Here is a 21,431-nt window from a genome sequence, read left to right as displayed (position 1 = left end):
AAGAAGCAGATCCAAGTATCTCTGTACAAACTGTGGTCGTCTTGTTTAATTAACTTAATATTTTTTCATTAATGTAGGTAACATACTGCAGGATGCAATTGATTACAATCAGTTTCCAAACTGTCTAATTGATTATAACAAATTGTGGAATTATTTTCTGATTATGCATCTTTAATTTCAAAGTAGAAAACAAAATTAGAAAATTTCTTTGGGATTTTAGATTAAGATTCTGTAGATACCTATGAAAATTTTAATTTTGAAAAATACTTAGTATCAAGTGAAATTGATATGACAGTCCAGTCTTTCTGCTCAGTTTATGTGAAACCTTAAAATATAAGACTTTGAATTTTCTGAAGATCTGCATGCATTTTCTACCAAAGGAGTTGAAAAATAAAAGGAAAAATGATGGGTTGTGATCACAGTCAAGACACATATTCACATTGCATTCCAAACACAAGAGGTTTCAGATTTCCTTAGCAATTATCTGAAGGTGGTACATGACTGTGCTCAAGGGTTATTGAAAACTATTTTTCATTCTGCCAATGTCACTTTTTTTCTTATCAAACCTTATGTTGGAATCTAGTACAAAAAAATGGAGTAGAAGTGAAAAATTCATCTAAACACAAAGGTAGTAAAATAATTAATGTATTCAAAGCATTATGTGTATTACTGACTGGAGATCTTTGTCTTCTCCCCCTTTTTACATTTTTAAAATTTCAATTTTTGTTTTGTGCTTGTTCTTTTCTGTATGGAGATATTCAAGGTGAATGAGTATTCTGATTGTGTACTAATAATCATAATTGCTTTTTAATCGATATTTCTTCAAATAACTATGGTAAGGCAGTTATATATACATTACCTCATTTAATTGATCTATTTATTATTGTAGTTCAATAGCAAAAAAATAAAAAACCCATTGCTTATACAATATTATTAATATATTAATACCAGGAGAAATATCATGAAAAACTGCAAGTAATATAAGTTCTTTGCATCCAGGATCAGTCTATATTCTTTTGCTTTTATAAAAATGTTAATTTTAATTTTTTTCATACTAGGTATTGAATCCAGCAGTGCTTAAGCACTGAGTCATGTCACTTGCTTGTTGTTCATTTTTCATGTTAGCAAGACAGAGTCTTGTTAAGTCGCTTAGGGCCTTGCTAAGTTGCTGAGGCTGGTTTTGAACTCACCATGCACTGCCTCAGCCTCCCAAGCCACTGGGATTACAGACTTATGCCACACACTGGACTTCTAAATATTTTTTAAAAAATATTTTAATTGACATACAAGACATAAAATTGAAGATAGTAATGGTGTACTTTGTAGTGTTTCAATATATGTATGGATTATATAAAGTTTAAATCAAGTTGAACATATTTATCTCATCATATTTTTATCACTTTATGATAAAAACTTGTAAAATCTCTTTTTGTGGCTTTTTGAAATGGACCACACATCCAGTGACATCAAAACTAGGAATCATAATTAGGAATGACTGTGCAGGAACTTTAGTCCGTAATTAAGAGATGTCAAATTCTGGAAAAGCATGACTTTAAAGAAGAAGTTTTTGACCTGTTTCAGTTAGCAGGTCAAAGATGTATAGAAGAAGGGCACACAGACCAACCTAATAGCAATTATTCAAAATGAAAAGAATGAAGTCATCATCAAGACTCTGGGCTGAAATCTTGTTGATCCTGTTGTTTGTGCCTTTTATGGAATGATGGAAATAATAAAAGATAAGATTATTTTCTGATGCTTGATTTATTAGTAAAGTTATGTAATCCAAAGGAATTATTGTTGGGTTCACTTGAACTGATTAAAGATCCCACTGGAAAACAGATATCCCAAATTATTCCTCTTTTTCTTCAACCTTCACCAACAGTGATTCAGAAACTACCTAATGATAGGCATGTTCAGTTGGATTAGCATTGTCTACCCTGTGAAGTCAACTATCTCCTCTTACTGTTCCATATCAAAAGAACAAACACAAACACATGACTATGACCTTTGTCAATGTTGCAAGACCTTAATAGAATTCACTTAACCTTTTGTGGAAGAAGTCATTAATGATGAAGAAAACAATTACTAAAATTTTGTTTCAAAAGCTTCAAATGATCTCTGCTGACTGCACAATCCTTGAATAGTCTGAAGATATTGAAAGTATCCTTTAAGATATTCTGCATCTGAAATAATAGGGTTTTTATCAGCAACTGGACACCCTTTCCAGCAAATTATTTATAATCATGGAAGGAAAGAGAGGACTTGGGATTGCCTTGAAGTTTAGGAAGAAGATAAACAATTAGCAGACTCTATGGCTTCTCTGGCATATCTAGTATTGTTCAGGACATCAGTATTGATCAACTTCCAAAGGTCTTAAGCCTATCATACCTTTTTCAGTTTAATATGGGGACATATTGAATTCTTTCTGTAAAGAACAGAAGAGTCTGTTTTCTCCAAAGGATTGAAATGTTTTATTGAAAATAGAGACAAGAGTCTATCTTACCAGTACTTAGAAATCAAGAGTTTTTACTGTACCTCAGGGTTTAGTCAAAATAATCACACTTTGCCCCATTGAGACATTGAGGAAAAAGAGTTTAGCCATTCATAAGCTGTATATTTACAAGTTGGATTCACAAGGCAAATACACTTTATTTAGATGCTTATTGAATACAAGTAATCACTCAGGTGTGGAGGCCTTTAAAACTCAAAATTTCAAAAATCCCCAATTGACTTGTCATTTAAGAAAATATATAAAAAATGGTTTACAGGATCACAGGTGATTTCTTTTGTAGATTTGGTACTTTTTCTCCCACAGGGTGCTGAAACAGATTTATTGCAAAACTCAGATAGGATTATGACTTCATTAACTTTATTGAAGCATTTGATTACCAAAGATAATGAAAATAAGTCAGACTGGATTATGGACAGAACTTAAAAAGATTGAGAATAATTTCTTAAAGCCACTTCGTATAGCACTTAATATGTCAAAAGCAGATTATGAAGCAGAAATTAAAAAGAGCCAATAAAACAGTCAAGCAGTCCAGAAGTCTAAGGATCTTTATTCTGTAACTGTAGGTAGAGAAAAGGTCCATAATATGCCTTCTGAAATTCAGCTTAAGTTTCTCCATTCAATTCTCTGTATGTTTGATTTGATTGAAAGTATTCTGGCTCAAGTAGAACTCACAGAAATAAAAAAAAAAAAAATGTTGGGATAAAGTCAAAGTGTTACTTCCTAAATCAAAACTAATGAAGCAAAAATAAATAAATAAATAAAATGACCCATACATAATTATTATGTATAGTCACTCTACTGTGCAGTATTATACCAGAACTTCTTACTCTATTTAATGTAACATACTATTATCAATTAATTTCCCCCATCCCTCACTTGGCTCTACTCCCCCAATACTCTTGTAACCACTGTTCTGCTCCCAACTTCTCTGAGATCATCTGTTTTAGATTCAAAATATGAGTCAAAATGATATATCCTCCTCTGCCTGGCCTATTTCATGTAACATAATGATCCACGTTCATCCATGTTGCTGCAGATGACAGGATTTCATTTTTTTAATGAATAAACTATGCAGATTTGTATATGTAGCAATGATCTTATCCACTCATCAATTGATGGACAGTTAGGTTGTTTTCATTTCATGGCTACTGCAAATAATACTGCCATGTGATAAAATATCATTTTAGGTATATTGCAGCAGGGCAGTGCAAATGTCTCTTCCATATACAGTTATCATTTCCTTTGGATACATAAATAGTAGTAGATGGCTAAATCATATGCTAGTTCTATTTTTAATTTTTTTGAGGAACTGACATACTGTTTTCCATAAGGACTATACTAATTTAAATTCCCAGCACAAAAATTAAAATCTTAAATTGGAAACTCAGCCCTGTAAATGCTCTTATAATTTTAAAGTTAATCTTGGCACATCATTTTATCACATCTGGAACCATATAATCAGAAGGAGAATTAAAGTTAGTTTAATTATTCAGGGAATTTAGGCAAACAAATAATTAATACCTTGTGTTATTTATCTAAATTATTTGACTGTATTGGACATACTTTATCAGACAATGAGATTTTCCTGTTAAGTTCATCTCTATTGAATATACTTTTAAGAAAATTTTAAATCTTATTATGGTAGTATTATGATTTAGAATCTTTTTTACTTAGGTTTGTGACCATTTGTGGGGGGATAATAAAGAAAATTAAACTTACTAGCTTAACTTTTGTGCACTGAGTGAAGTTAAAATTTGAAGATGTGTTAAGAAAACTCACAGGATTAATAAAATTATTTGTTCGATTTCATTTAAAGTTTTCATTATGTTTAAAAACTTTTCATGTTGTACATTTTAATACCTTTGTTTCTTAATATTATTTTAAATAAAATAATTTGTTTTTGCATTTTAATATGCTAAATGTGATAAAATATCATTTTAGGTATATTGCAGCCAGCCGAAATTTGTTTTCAGGATATGTTTTCGTTGCTTTGTTTTATTTTCTTGGTTTAATTTGTCTTCATAAATTGGGAAACACAAGAGAAATTGAAAAGTTAGAAATAGTTTTCATATGTCAATCAATCATAAGCAGTTGTCTGGAAAGATCTATATAAGGAATACTGAAACCAAACTGGAATAACAAATTAATAGTAGATCAATTGAATATCTACAGATATGAGCTCATAAACATATTCAAGTTCCATATATATATAATCCATGTTTATATTTAAATATAGAAATTAGTAGTTTTCTTCTTGTGATAACATCTCTACTGATCAAATTCATGAGAAATTTTTGTATCAATTTGAGAATTTAAATGAAATGACACTGGTCTTGCCTGAGGCATGTTAATGTGTTCTTTTGTAATTTAGTAAACTTTTCATGACAAGGTCACTCATTATCATTATTGTTTAGATTTGGCTGTCAGCATGTCCCTTTTGATAAAGTAATGATATTATATTAGAATAACCTTGCCCAAAATAATTAATACCCTATATATGGGGCAAATGAAATAAAGCAAATTAATCTATGGAGAGAAAACAATTATTAGTGCATGAAAAACTTGATGAGAAATAAATTAAAATTAGGGACCTATGAGAAGAATGTATCATTTTCATACTCCCCTTCTCATAAGGGAAAAATCGTTTTTATATATTTTAGACAAAGAAAAGTGCATTTTGAAAATGTCTTTGGTACATTAGTATAGGAAGTTATCATTGTATGTAAAATTGTCTTGGGTTTTTCAGATAGCGAACAGTGTTTGGAAGAGAAGAATAGAAATCTCATCTCAGTGGTAACTGGAAGAAGTCCATATTGGCCATTTTAATTCATTGATTATTTAGAACTCAATCTGGATTGACCTAAGAATTAATAATATAAAATTATCAGATTCCATGGATAAAACTTGAAAAATGTTTTCCAAATTGAAATATGTGTTTATTATAATTATGTTATCGATATACATGATTTGAATATAAACAAAATGAAAAAAATCACTATTTACATAAGTAAGTGATTTATTCATTGGACTACTATAGCTATATTCAGTGAAGGCAAGAGACTTTTCTGTTTTCCCTTATACCTATTTCCAGATGCAGTACCTGCTTCTTTCTAGGTTCCTTCAGGATTCTAAGTCCAAAATCAGGAAGGAACTTAGTTACATCAGAAAGAAAATATTCCGTCTCTTTCTTTCTCTATTTGCTTTGAAACCTTCCATTGGCATCATATGCAGATAAAATAATACATAATGTTTGTCCAGGTGGAAACTTTTTATCTCAGTTTGGTTGAAGATAATGTAGACCATCCCTTATCCTTAAATAAGAACACTCAAAAATATGAGCAAATCTGTTGCTTATCTGGTTTTGAAAACTGGCATCATGTTTACTGAAAGTTAAAAAAAAAAAAATCAAAGCTTATAGTACTGAGGGAATTGGAGATTCAGAGAGAAATATTTTGAAAGTGTTTCAGTTCATCATGGGTCCTAACATCTCAGGAGCAGCTTCCATGTGCCTGATTGGGAATCAACGTGTGTCTCCAAATTTGGAACATGAAACAGAGATGTTGGACTCAAATTTAAGTAACCCAAGGACAAAGAGTTATGGTTGGTAATTGGTCTATGCAAAGAATAAATCAATGTAAACTTGAGTAGGGATAACCTGCTTGTTCAGAATGAAGGAGGGAGAAGTGTTTTCCAAGGAACTTCAAGAAAGAGATAGCCAGGAGGGAGGGACTTGAGGGAGTCTGGGAGATATCAGTGGAAAGAAGAAGCTAGAAATGTACCATGAGATGCCAAAAAGCTTAAAAATTAATTATAAACTATCAATAAGTTGTGACTATAGAAGGACACATTTGTTCATGCAGGAGGGAATGCAAGTAAGATGTGCAGGTGATATTAGAATGGAGGATAGAGATCTAAAAATTGATGCAGGGCACATAAGAGAAAGGACAAGCTTCCAATTGCATCCATGCCCACAGGTACCCGGAGAAGTCACCAGGGCAGGGCCAAAGGAAAATTTCCTGCTGTGCACCTCACCCTCTCCTCCAGCTTTAATTTTCTTCCCATCTCTGGAAGTGGTAAAGAGAAATGTGGATGTAGGAAGGAGGTTCAAGTTGTTTTGTTTTGTTTTTAAGTTTATTTACTACGTTTTAATACAGTGCTGATTATATTAATTATAAAAAGTTATTAAACTAAACTGAAATTTCATTTGAGTGATGTTACCAGAGGCTTTAAGGATGCCAAAATAAGCAAAAGAACCTGATGGCATGTCACAGACTTTATCCTAGAAGGAAAGAACAAATTCCACAGAATAAGTTTACCTGGAAATGTGGGAGGTGGGAAGGAGAATGAAGTTGTGTTTCAATTACATCCTCTGTGTGTTGCTTAATCCTCCCAGAGATTAAGCCTGAAGGTCCAATTTCACTTTTTAGCCTTTATTCCTTCTAGGAATCTTAGCGTTTTCGGGAGTCTACCTGCAAGCTTCCTCAAAAAGGGAGAACTTTTAGATAACTGTTTGCGTTTCCCTTTGGTTGGCTCCATTCTGCAACCATATTCAATAGAACTTCCACGATGAATTTGTAGATGTACAGGAAATGCTTTCCTTGCTTCCAAAGCTTATTTATATTATCCTCATTTAATAAAAATTTTCTTGTTAATGTAGTTATTTTCTTAGATGCAGTGTCTTCTCCAAAGTACAACTGCCTTAAAAATGCTTAATTTGGATGACACATCTTTTATCACTTAATTTGAAAGAAGAAAGTCAAACTTCTTGAAAAGAGCAGTCTATATATTATATAAATAATAAAACACTTGAGAAACATAATATTTTTATTTCAAAAATAATTTGTGTTTATTAGTGCATGAGTGGACAAAAAACTACTCTGTTCTATTGGGAAACAGAAAAATATAAAGCAACATGAATTCCTATGCAAAAGAAGAAAATAAGGCTATTATCTATTACATTCTTATAGAAACATCATTATACTGTCCACTCCTTAGATAATATATTTTCTTTTTTCTTACAGCAGATGTTGCCCTAATAACAAAAGGGTACTTTTGAGTTGTCTTTCTCTTCTCTTAGAAATCTTTCCAGCTGGGCACAGTGGCACATGCCTTAGCTACTTAGGAGACTGAAGTAGGTAGATTGCAAATTTAAGAACCTACTGTGCAATTTAGCAAGTTGAGACCATGTTACAAAGTGAAAAGTAAAAAGGTCTGGGTATGTAGCTCAGTGATAGAGCAACTCTGAGTTCAATCTCTAGAATTGGGGAAAACAAAACACAAAATACAATACAAAAAAAAAAAAAACCCACTTTCCATGCTGAGAAATAGTTGATAATATTTAGAAGGGTTTAATTTATAGATACTTTAATCATTGCTTGAAGTAGTCCTCATATGGAAATTGTTTTCAGCGATACGTTTCTGCTTAAAGGTCTCAATAAATACTGCTGAGTTCAGCAACTGAAGTAAATGGGGCTTTGGAGAATTATAGGTTATTCCCATTCTACTCAAGTCATGTATCTCAAGTGGAAGATTAAAAGCTGCCCTCAAACCAGGTAAACATTTTCTGAAGTTTTACTGGAAAAAAATAACTGTTAAAAACTGCATGACAGCATCAGCAACTTTGATCTTTGCATCTTTTAGGCTCAAAGCAGCTTGGCAGGCTTTCTCTTTTCATATCACTCAGTCCCATTGAGAAGGATAAAGTTTTCATGGAGGAATAAATATTTTCCTGAATAATATTAGCTTAATTATACAACTGCCAACAAAAGGAAAAAGTGTTCCCAGAACATTTTTTTCCTATGAGAATTTGTGTTTTTACTCCTTAGAAATAGAGAATAAAACAGATAACAATTAAATTTTCAGTGTGTGTTTCTGTGTACGAGACCATACATGCATACTCACAGAAAATAACACCTAGAAAATCATGTTATGTTTTGGTTTCAGTGACGTTCCAGTATGAATAAATTTGGAGGTAAGATTGTAGATTCATGTTATTTTTATTGTATATTTTTTCTTTAAAGCTGTAGGATTTTAATTGGGTATTATAATGGACAACACCACTATTATTCATTATTGTCTCTTATTACTCCTAATTTGCTTTGCAAACTGATAATAAATTGATCCAATCATTGTTCTTCTGTATTTTATTGAAATCATTTAAACCTTGCTTCTTCCTTCTACGTGTGTCAAAATCCTGATTTGCACATAAATATGTGTACACACACATACACAAAAAGAGTATATATAATCTGTAAATATACTCGTGAGTTTCCATGTGCATATATACAATAGGTACTGCAAGAAAAGGTGATTTGTTATTTCAAAAAAACAAATGCCTGCAAAACAAACAAGAGACCAGGAATTTAATCATTTTATACCCCTCAGTTTATAATTGATGTCCACTTAATTTGTTTCCATCAGGTTGCATTTTTCTGATAGCCATTGGTTGATGCATACAACCTAAATGTGATAAATAGAAATTTGCTCTATTTCAACGTGTTTGTATCAGAGATTATAGAAATTTGAGAATATATTTTAATAAAATACTACCATGGAATTATACACCACCTAATTGGCAACTGTTACCCAAAACTTCTTAAGTATCAACTGTGATATAATTGGTATGCTACTTTTAAATTTTATGGTAGTTTTAGGATTTAACAAGTGACTCTGTGTTCCTTTTTACATGTGACATTCTATCCCTTGAACTTTAAAAACTAGTCATTCATTACTAAGGTTGCTTTAATATTTTCCAAGAGAATTCTTAAATTAGTGATCCAATGAAATTTTAGAGTTTTTGTCATTTGCCTGATAGAAATGAAATCACAGGAAAATATTTTTGAAATTGAATGATGAACTTCTGTTTCAAATAAGAAGGTTGCTTCTGTAGATATGCATTATCTAACATAGAATTTTCCCACTAAATCTACTTTTGAGAGTATGCACATTGCTTCAACGGAATGAACAAATTCAGAGGAAAAATGTTCTGCTTGAATAAATACAAAATAATATTGGCCTCTGTTGGTGAGATGCCTGTGTTATTCCTAGAGAGAAACATTTTAAGAATAGCATTTATAATGCTATTTCATCTGTACAATATTGATATTTGAATTGTTTGGGATTTTTATTTTTTAATTTTTAATTTTTTGGGTATCAGGGATTTAAACTAGGGGTGTTTAACCACTGAGCAACATCCCCAGCCCTTTTTTTTAATGAAAAGTTGAATTTGTTTTTTATCAGTTGCAACATCAAAATACTCACCATGAGCAGCTTTATTCATAATTTTACTGAAGACTTTAGTCAAGCAATAAGGAAACAAATATATAGATTTAAGAGAAGATAAAGTCATCATAATTTTCAAGGAATACATTAACTACTCTGAAAATACAAAAAAAAAAAAATAGGCAGTATTTTACATTTCACAAAATATTAAGCAATTTACCCAGCCCTTTTTACTTTGAGACAGGATCTCACTAAATTACTTAAGGTCTCTCAGAGTTGCTGAGCTTGGCCTTGAACTTATGATCCTCCTGCCTCAGCCTCCAGAGTCATTGGAATTATAGGCGTGCACCACCAGGCCAGCTTGTGTTTCGGATTTTTATGTCACAACAAACTAAAAAATCATCAAACTTCTTTTCAGTTATGTTTTTGCACCATGTTTGGAATGGAGAGTGTTCTTTAAACCCTAGAAGGAACTTTGATTTTCCTTCAACTCCTCCCTCTCAACCTCTTAGAGTCAGGGGAGAATCTGTGAGAGGACCTGTTCATTCTTAAGATTTCTGATTTACTAACTAATGTGAATCATCCTCACAACCACCTTTCCCAGTGGTTAAGTGTTAGCACAGCATTATTAGCAGGATAAAAGAAAGGAAGATGGTAGAAAGAAACCAGTGTCACAATTAAAAATTAACACAGGTGACTGACTTCAGGGAGTCTCACGTTTCACAGCATTAAAATTACCCATTAAATATGTAAATACATAGAAAGAAAAGATAGCAAGCAAGTAAAGAGATCCAAAGTGAATGTGTAAGATAAGGAAGAGTCAACAGGAAATTAGTCACTGTCTTAGCTTTTGTCCCTTTCTTTCATGTACGACAGTGATTTTCTCCACTGAAATATACCCATGTTTTAATATATTGAGATAATATAACCACGAATAACGTACTACAAGAACAATTCCACCTATAGGTTAGTCACTGAGTATCTTCATTGAATGATGGATGGATGGGGTCTCATTGTGCTCACTCATCTGAACTTGAACTTGTGACCTGAAGTATTCTCCCTCCTCAGCATCCCAGTAGCTGAAACTACAGTTGTGAGCCAATTTACTCTCATATTAAATGAAATAGTTGCCCTTATTAGTTTTAGACCTCATAGGAGAAAAATATTTCTTATATTTTCTTTTTAATATTGCTGTAAACTATTTTAAGAGCTTAATCCCAACCAACCAACATAAATAAAACTATGTCTAATTCCAATATCACAGTCATTTAGGAATTGGTCATACGTTGACTGCAAATTCAGACTTCTCTTTTTGCATAGTTCAGCTCTCAAAAAAATGTACAAAATTAAATATCTCTAATTACTTAAAGGTTTAAAGCACTAACTCATCCTTCCTTTTTTAAAAATCATTGAGTCATTTTTCATCATTGTGGAATTATTTTACTGTGAAAATATCTAATAAAAGGATGCCTCATGACCTAGCATAATTACTTGAGTCTAACTAAAATCATAGTTAGAAAGCCAGAATCATAGTTGATCTTCTAGAAAGACAACATACAAAAACTTTTCAAAGTAACTGACTTTTGAATGTGTATCTGGACCATAACTATTTTTTAATAGAAAATGTTTGAGTTCTAGTGGTGAAATAACAGTGAGTTATTCTGTTTTTTTCAGGTACTACTCTGGGCTAGCGAGTGAAATAACTGCTATCACAAATTGTCTTTTAGCATTTTAGTCATGATTTTATACTAACACAGACAAACTGATGTTCTCAGAACTTTAAATGACAAACTAATGTGTACTGACAATCTGGAGGTATCAAATAGTGAAATTGAAATGGTTTGGGAAATAAGTTTTAGAACAATTTGTTTTCCTTAAAGCAGTGTTAAACATTCATATTCCATATGAATACCTAAACACTTTTGTTTATGATACTATAAGTTTGGTTTTTAAAAAAATTTTTTTTGGTATGAGAATGAACCCAGGGGCACTCAACCACTAAGTCATATCCCCAGTCCTTTTTGGGTATATTTGATTTTGAGTCACTGTTTTGCTAAGTTGTTTAGGGCCATGTTAGGGCCATGCTAAGTTATTGAAACTGGCTTTGATCCTCCTTCCCCAGCCTCCAGAACTGCTGAGATTACAGGCATGCACTACAGTGTCTGGCAAATTTTCTCCTTTCTTCTTCATTCTGAACTGCATTAAAGTGAAAATAAACAAAATAATATACTTAAATGTATGTACTCCCTAATAATTTTGTGTGTGTATGGTATTGGGAGAAAGTAATTCATTAGTTAATCCAACTGATCGAATCTTGGAATGATTTAAAATTGGAATGTCTTTCCAATAAAGGTCATTGACCAGTTTTAGGTGAGTAAATCAAAATCTACACTTAAAGGATAAGTATTCTATAAAAACATTTTAAGGCATTTCATAGATTTTCCAGCACATGCCATTCAGTGCATGACACACCTTTCCCATTCTATCAATTCTAATCCTGTGCCCTAGTTGCCAACACTGTGAATATTTTACCTGACACGTCAAAAAGAAGAAAAAAAAAAGAGAGAGAGAGAGAGAGAGAGAGAGAGAGAGAACTCGGCAGATGTGATTAATTTAATGATTTGGTGATGGGGAACTCACCCTGTATTCTCCAAATTGATCAATAGGATCACAGTAGTGTACTGATCAGAGGGCAAGAGTCAGAAAAGGGCAGGTAAGGAGGGAAATGAAGCCTGAGGTGACGGGGGCCACAGGAACCAAGATACACGGGCGTCCTTCTAGATTCTGGGAAAAGGTATGAAAATGAGTTCACCCTTATATTTCCATAAGGAAAATGATGATTCCTTGAGTCTGACTTGGAAATTCTTTTCTCCAGAACTATAAGATGCTAATGTTGTCTTAAGCACTTTTTGGCAGCAGTAGGGAACTAAGACGAGCTTATAGATTAGAATCAACTCAAACTGAAAAGAGGTTCAAAGGGAACACATTCTGGCTTTACATAGACTGTGGCGTGCACTTGAATCAGCACTCAGAAAATCTGAACTAAATATACAGTTTCTTATATTTAATAACACTTTGAGTTTCTCATTGATATACTTCAAGGAACAATTCAGGTCTCACTTTTTGTATGAAGACTTTTTCATTTATAATACCTGAAAAAATCACACTGAACATAACTATTTTTAACTTTCTCTCTGTTACATGTCACAGATAGTTTAATGGCATGACATTTTACATATCCTCCAACCCTTTCCAATATTTTGTTCTATTTTTTTTTTAAATCTTAGTCTTACAATCTTAAGGGCAAACATCAGACCTAAATACCTCTTCTCTCTGAAATGGGTTTATGCTTCTGAACAGAGTCGATTCATCAACACTGTAATGATGAGGATAGTAAAAATAATCATGATTTGCTACGGTGACAATTCTAATCATAGAAAAGACTATAATAAGTTAGTTGTATAGAAAACATTTCACAACTCATGAACATCAGCACAGGCTCATTGCTAAGAGAAACTTTATACTACCTGAAAACACCTAGCTGGTACTGTTTTATTCAGGGTTCATTTGAAGATATATTCCTTACGTGCTTTTTTGATACATACAATGACAATGACAGATTTACTGATTTTATAGGCAAAACCAGAAAACTCCACCAATTTCCCAAAATATCACATCTTAATCGCAAGGAACTTATGTCTTTTTGAGATCTCTTTCTGAAATTATACCTTAAGACAAAATGTCTGTATCGCATCTATTGATATAAATTCTTTTAGTTTTAAAATGTTAATACGTCTACCTTTCTAGGAAAGTTTCTCATGGGTAAGATTTATTTTTCATTGTTTCCTTACCCTGAAATATTCTCTAAACTGATTTCAACCTTTTGAAATCATTTCCACACTATAATAATGTTAAAAGATTATTTAATGATGTTACATTTCAGAAATATTTTCTTGAAATCGAATGAATCTTCATGGTGTCTTTTAAATGTAGAGAAAATAACTTTTAAATGTAGAGAAAAAACTGGGTTTTGCCCAGTTAAGGAGTCTGTTTTTATTTTTGTATAATAGAACATGTCACAGCCCAATTGTCCTTGGCTTTAACTCTACTAATTTTAATAATTGTTTGTATTAACCAGATAAGAGAGTCAATTTACATATCCCAAATTATTATTGGAGGTTATAATGCATTTCCTCATCCTTTCTCTTTATTTGGCTTATCCATGATGATCAAATTAACCTGATCTTCAATTTACATTGTGCTTTGTAGACACAAGCAATGTCAAATTATTTGTCTTAATTAAATCTCTCCTACAAAAGGAAGCTAATTTTTATTGTCATCAGCATAGAGAAATCAGAGACTTCTTGTCATTACAAAATGGACATTATTTGTAAGCTACACATTAAGACTGTTAATATTAAGTTTACATCTCAAATAATATTATTGAATATTTTGTGAATTTTTAAATTACTATGTAAAAAAATAAGTGATTTCAAGGTAGATACTATAGTAGATATAATTAGTATTGCATCATCAATTTTCTATCCAACATTGTTTATATCATTGAAACATGAAACTATGGTCTAACAGAACTTTTTCAAAACTCAGAAAGTTCTTCAGCACTGGTCAGTGCAGTGGTTATTGGCCACATAAAACTTTTTGAGACTTCGGTAAAATGAGGCCCTAAAATTGTAGTTATGTTTATTAAAGTCATTTAAACTCAAATTGAAAGAGCCAAAATTTCTAAGTGGCTACCATATTGGGATGTGAACGTCTAGAGAAAAGAGTTTGGGGCATTGTTTTAGGCTTGGGCTCTTATTTAATTTTTCCACTTATTTCCTGGTTCTGTTGAAGATCATCATATCACTCATCTGAGCAATAATATCTTTATTCAATCATTTGCAATTCCTTTTTGAGGATCTAACAGTGCTATGATCTGTGTGAAGTGCTGTAGTTACTATAAAGTTTATATAAGAATTGATATTTTTTCCCTATTCTGTGGGGGAAATGAATCTAATGATGTTATAATGAGTTATTTAATTAAAATTGCAGTAGGGGTTCAGAAAGGAAAGCACAAAATTGAAATGAAAACCAATGAGAGGAGAAACCAGAGAGCAGATTACCAGGAAGAAGTTATTTTTAACCTCAGCATGAAATTAAGATATTTCTAAGTGAAGATAATTACACCATTTGCCATGGACTTTGCTAGACATGTGAGATTCAAAGAGATTTTGCTACCCTCAAAAAATAATCTAGAAATTGATAAAAAATAAAATAATCTAGAAATTGAGCTATCATCAATCCCACATGATATCCTATTAATTAATTTATGACAATAAAATATGACATATAAAATTCACAAGATTATGTGGCTATTATGACAAGAGGCAAGAAATATGAGGAAAGATCTGCCGAGGACTAACACATTTAGATGGGAAAAGTAGATTTAGATCATTTGGACAGGAAGATGATTAGCTCCATTTTTTATTTGATTTATTTAGTACTACTGTGACGCACTTAAAGAAAAATATTCAATAAATAACTGGGAAAGGGGACCAATTTAGGGCTACAAGGTATATTAAAATGGAGGATAAAACTTGTAAGTATTTGATTCATATTTGAAGATGAGGAAGTAAATGTATACAGATAAATAATATGTGGCTAGGAGCTCCTGGTCAACATCAAACTCTAAGACACGAAGATTGTCATGATTTGAGGAAAAAAATCTTACTCTGGTTTGGGTTTTCTTTTTTTTCTTTTTTTACTCTTCCAACTGCCCCCAAATTCTATTTACTATGTCAATGTTTAGCAAGTTTTAGCACTCCATATAGAGTGCATGTTCGAATAGCTCTGTATAAATATTTGTGGAGTTATTTCAATATATCTCATTCATTCCTTGATCCTATTGTGAAGCATTTCTTGGAAACTTGCCTTATTAAAGGTCTTGTGCTAGGGCTGAATATTCTGATGAAAATGAGAAATGGTCTGTGACCAGAAGGACTCAGAGAGCTTACAGGAGTTACATGCTATGAATACAAAGATTATTAAGTCAGAACTGAATGCTATTCCCATTCTGTAGTTGTAATTACAGTAGTAATGCCATAAATACTTGTTTTATTAAAATTGTGATAGAGGTTCCTAGAAGGAGAGTATCAAAGTCAATAAGTCTATGAGAGAGGAGACCTGACCAGATAGGCAGAATTTATCAAAAGTATTGATCTTCCCTCTCCTAGACATACATGCTTCATTGGGTGTACAAGTTTTCACCAAGTTCAGTTCTTGTCCTGCCTTGGTATACAGTCACCCTGGGGAAATCCAGTAACTATGGAATGACATTTTAAAAACGCATCCAAGAATGTATTACCCAAGTTTTCCAGGTAGTTTCAGTGGATCAGAAATTTCCCCAAGTTCAACCGAGTGACCCCGAGTCTTCCATGTGATCTTGATTGTAAATGCATGAACCAGAGGATGCCTGGTAGGCTTCCACTCACCTCCAACAGTTAGGTCTGCTGACAATGAGAGTGTAATGCATTGCCCTTCTTTAGAAAACCTGGGGGAAAATTGAAATAATATTGAATTATAAGAAAGTTATAACTCCCCCCACCCTTGTTTTTCCTCTTAGATGAAAGATCAGTAGACTAGACTGAAGGGATTGAGGGGGAGGAAGGAGAAACAGGATAAGGGAAGAATAAGGATAAGGAATGAATCTGACCAAACTTTTGAATGTACATATATAAATATACAACAGTGAATCTCAGCATCAAGTATATCCATAAGACACTAATTAAGAAAGTACATGTAAATTGCAGATAGATCAATAAAGTAGAGGGAGAGGGGCAGGGGGATGGAGGAGGAGGAGACTGCAGAAGTGCTAGGGACTGAATTAGAGCAAATTAAACTCCATGTCTTTGTGATTATGTCAAAATGTCCTAATGCTATACATAGCATACAAGTAAAAGTAAATATATTTTAAAAAGTTGTAACCTTAGAGTGTCAGAGAAATGATGTAATGCAATGTGAATTGAAATTTAGACTTCATAGGAAAAACAGTGCCTCTGTCAAAATCTTCAGAAGTATCACCTAAAGAAATTAACCAGGAGAGGGAAAATCAGTATTTTTGATAATTTCTGCCTATCTGTACTTTTTGAGTTTAAGATGTGTACACCTGTGTTGTGTATGTTTATCTATGTGTATGTGTATGTTTGTCTACATGTATGTGTGTGTTTACAAACCTTTGTAAGTATTATTTTAAATTATATATATAAACTGCACACAGAGGCAACTCAGGAGGCTGAGGCAGGAGGATCTCAAGTTAGAGGCCAGCCTTGGCACTTAGATTCTTTCTAATGAAATGAATGAATACATAGATTAATTTTTAAAAAAGTATATAAATAAATAAAGTCTGTTCACTGATAAGTAATAAATTTCTACATATAAAAATAATTGATTAGATATATACCATTTGAGTTATTTTTTTGTCTACTTTAAGCCTATCCCTTATTTCAATTTTTTAATTTTTTCTATTTAGTTATACATGACAGCAAAATGCATTTCAATTCATTGTCCACAAATGGAGTTCAACTTTTCATTTCTCTGGTTGTACACGATGTAGAGTCACACAATGCATGCAATCGTACATGTACATGGGGTAATGATGTCTTTCTTATTCTATCATCTTTCCCACCCCCTACCCCCTCCCCTCCCTATTCCCCTCTGCACAGTCCAAAGTTCCTCCATTCTTCCCTTACCCCCCCCATTATGTATCAATGTCTTCTTACCAGAGAAAATATTTAGCCTTTGGAATTTTGATGTTTTAATTGAGAATCATAATAAAATATGCACATATGAATTTAAAATATTTGACAAAGTTGAAAATAACTAAATTATTTTCACAATGCATAGACATCTAAAGAGAAGCATACCCTATTAACTATCATTTTAAAGCCATCCCAGGACATAAGCATCGGAATCTTAGGTTTAAAATATTCTGCTCTGTTAACACAAATGGGTTGCATTGTGATGTTCTCATTGAATGTTTAGACTTCACTCTTCCTTGATTGAAATGAAATCAGCAAACTACAAGGGAACTTCTGAAGATTGTTTAACCTGCATGAACTTGGTAGTGAGAAACTTGCCAACAAAAAGAAATGAATAGTGTCTAATTTTAGCAATTGGCAGACAACTCTGGCTGTTCCATTACATACAATGGTAAGCAATTCCGTTTGTCAATATTTCCAGTGCAGTAGCCATTTATGCCAAGTATAAATCATCAGTGGCTAGTGACAATTTGTTGCAGTATACCTATTTAGAGCCAATATATGCCAGAAGATAAAATGACAAACAAAGTAGTCTTGCAGCTGATTTTCAATGGAATAAACTCTCAGGAAGAGACTGAAAAGAAAATATGAAAAATGATAGGTAAAGAAAACTCTATTATTAAAAATTTTCCATAATTTTTATCTCTATTTTACTGTTCCAAAATTCTAATATGTATAGTTGATGATGTATTTTTTTTTTACTCTTTTACCTGCATAAGAGAGTCACTATTTTCCTGTTTCATTTTACCTGAGAGAAGTATCACTTAAAATCCTTTTATCTCTCTCTGATGTGCTACGAGGGTCAAGTATCCCATGGGGTTCAAGTAATCCTCATCATTTCTGGAAGGCAATACTAATTTGAACACTTCAAATAGCTAGTTTCTGGAGCATGCAAAGAGTACACTGTGATTCAGTGGGTGACTGCTTCTAGCAATTAATTCAGCAGAAAATCCCTCCGCCATTAGAATTGCAAGTATTTAACATATTTTCTGAACTAGTAAAATAGTAACTAGCATGTAAAAATTGACAAAAAAAAAAATAAGTAACAACCTGTTTCTCTGCCTATCCTCTATCTTGGGATTATACAAAAGGAAAATGAGATACTTTAACCATAGTGCTGTCCTAATTCATTTTTCTTTTTTTCTTTCTGTTTTTTGTTTGTTTGGTTGGTCCTTGAAAATTCTGTAGAAATCATCACATGAAGTTTCTATTGGTCATTTTCATTATTTTAACATCCACATTAATTGCATGCTCTTCACCTCTCATATCAATATGCTGTGACTTTGAACACACCAGTGAATTATACAGATCCAAAGGTTTCAGTGTCAAAGACATTAATAACCTAGTAACTCCAAATGTATGATGAGAGAAATAATTTGTGTATAACTTGCCAACATCACACAAGTCAATAAATCACAATATTGATAACTTATCATGAAGCATCTCTACATCCAAAGAAAGTAATCTCTCTGCACAATGTTGTTGTAACACTGATCTACTGAATTTATGGTTAATCTATGAAGGATGTCCTGAGTCATAACGCAGTACTCTATATGCAAGTACTACCACGGACAAGGCAAAATGGTAGTGCTGGAGGAATAGAAAAGAAAAAAAATGAGAAAATAGCAAGCATCATAGAAAGATGTGCAAAACTAGTGTTAGCTAAAAGGATTTTGTTTTTAAAGATAGTCTTCCATAGAAATCAATTTCAAAGCAGAATTTTTTTTTTTAAAGTGAGGTATTGATTGACGGGAAATTTAAGACCAACTGAGAGGTAAATCAGTAGCTTTAGAAATTATAATAAAGATATTTTACATGAGGATTTTTGAGAAGTTGGCTTTCTCTTAATTGAGTTTCAATCAAGATGTAATGTGAAAAAAATAATGTAAGGTTAAAGTGAGCTTTTGAAGTCTTGAAGAATATGTGATTTTGATTTGAGGTAATTAGGCTCATCAACATATTTTTAAGGAAGTTATTCTCCCAGCTTAACAGGGAATTTCATTAAGGCTGGTATGCACATATACTGGAGAAGAGAATCAAGCTTCTTCAAAATGGAGACCGACTGATTGAACTGTCACCTGCTTATTGGGCTTCCCCAAGCTTCGCTTTTCTCTGCCTCATATTCTTCCTCTGCCCATATAATGAGCATGGAGTGCTTTACTCAGGGGTCAGCATGTAAATATTATCAAAAAATGGAACTAATGGATAATTGTCTTTATCGTCTATCTAGTTATACCACAATCATTGATATAACGATTAGTTCACATCATTTAGTGAGCTATGAACAATTTTAATGTTATGCATATGATACAGTTTGGATTGTTTTCAAGATATCTCTCCACTCTCTCTATTGATATGTATTCAATTTATATTTAGGTATTATTCTGTAAAAGTTTGGAAACCTACCAATAAACTCTTAGTCATGAGTACATTCCAGTATAAGTTTAATGTTTGTATTTGATGTAAAAGTATCTTATTGACTCTTACAGAGAGAGGAGGAATTTCTCCTGTAGGTTAAAAAAGCATATATCTATATAATATAAAGACAATTGCAGAATACTATAGGATATCTCCTTTTAGAATTGAACTAGAAAAAAGCTATAATAAGTGGAAATTTGTCAGCATTGTTACCTCTGAATTTATTTCTAGGCTATCAAGTGAATAATAAACTTCATATAATTTAATAAACACTATTGTTGGATCTATCAGTAGTCCTTCAACAACTATTCTTCCTTTCCTTTATGATAATTGAATTCTCTCAAATTTTAACCATTTTCTTGTTTCCCAGAAAAAAACAAATAAAACAACAACAACAAAAAAAACCCTTTATTTCTATGTTTTGGTTTATAAAGCTAAGAGCCATCATCTGACTAGTTTTAGACAATGGAAGAAACTAGAAATATGATACATAACTTTGGAACCTTGGTTGAAATAGAGATGATACATCTCTTGCTTCTTGCACTCCTTTTCTTTCTATTTTTTCACACCTTTTAGGTGTAAAGGATTGACTTAGTGTTAGAAACCGGACTGATGACAACAAAAGGTCACCCTTTTGTGTTTACAGACCATAAACTGGAAGAAACCTTTATCTCCCATGGCTTTTTGGGACAGAGCAGTTGCACTGTCTCTAGACAACATTAATCTGCCTACATGTTTATTTAGGAGATAGATTAAGTTTCTTTTATATATAGGTACAGGTTGTTTTTTCTCTGAATTACATCAAATCCTGAAAACTACAAGTAGTCTATAAACTTGTATGTGTGCCAGCCATTATTTTATGCATTTACATATTGGATTGCGTATATATTGTATGATATATACAGGTAGTTTGCAGTCTTGTAAAATGCATGTCATGTCTCAACTTTATACGCACAAGAATACAGATTCTCTTACTTTAAAATAATTGAAGTCTTCATGGAAAGAAAGTGTTGTGAAGTACTTTAAATTCAGCTTACCAAATGGAAATCAATTTATCTACTGAAAGTCTTTCAAGTACTTACTGTAAGAACATAAAAATGACAAAGACAAAAAAAAAAAACAAATAGGACATGAGTTTTTCATTAAAAGGTTTCAGATCTGTGGTTAAATATTGCAGTTCAAAGAGATGTCATTCCATTTATTCCCTGAAATGTACAATCTTTGTATTTTTCTTAGAGAAAAATGGAAGAAGAAAAGGAGTAATACAGGTGGGAGAGGTCGGGAGGGAAAGAGTAAAAAAAAAAAGAGAAAAGGAGAGGGAATGCAGGAGAGGCAGAGGTAGGGGGAGGAAGAAGAGTGTATGGAATAAAGGGAGGAATTGAGGAGGGAGTGGGAGGGATGAAGGGGAAGAGAAAAGCTTCATGCTCTGAAAGATGACCATGAGTGTCTTTAAGCAGCACATG

General features: G+C 32.5%; 1 pseudogene; it reads left to right on the top strand.

Moving 5' to 3' along the window:
- Positions 1 to 1,491: 1,491 nt before the first annotated feature.
- Positions 1,492 to 3,215, top strand: LOC124986989 (glomulin-like; annotated as a pseudogene).
- The last annotated feature ends 18,216 nt before the right edge of the window (positions 3,216 to 21,431 follow it).

Source organism: Sciurus carolinensis, chromosome 6, assembly GCF_902686445.1.
Source record: "Sciurus carolinensis chromosome 6, mSciCar1.2, whole genome shotgun sequence".
Taxonomy (NCBI): domain Eukaryota; kingdom Metazoa; phylum Chordata; class Mammalia; order Rodentia; family Sciuridae; genus Sciurus; species Sciurus carolinensis.
This window is presented reverse-complemented; position numbering and strand designations above follow the sequence as displayed.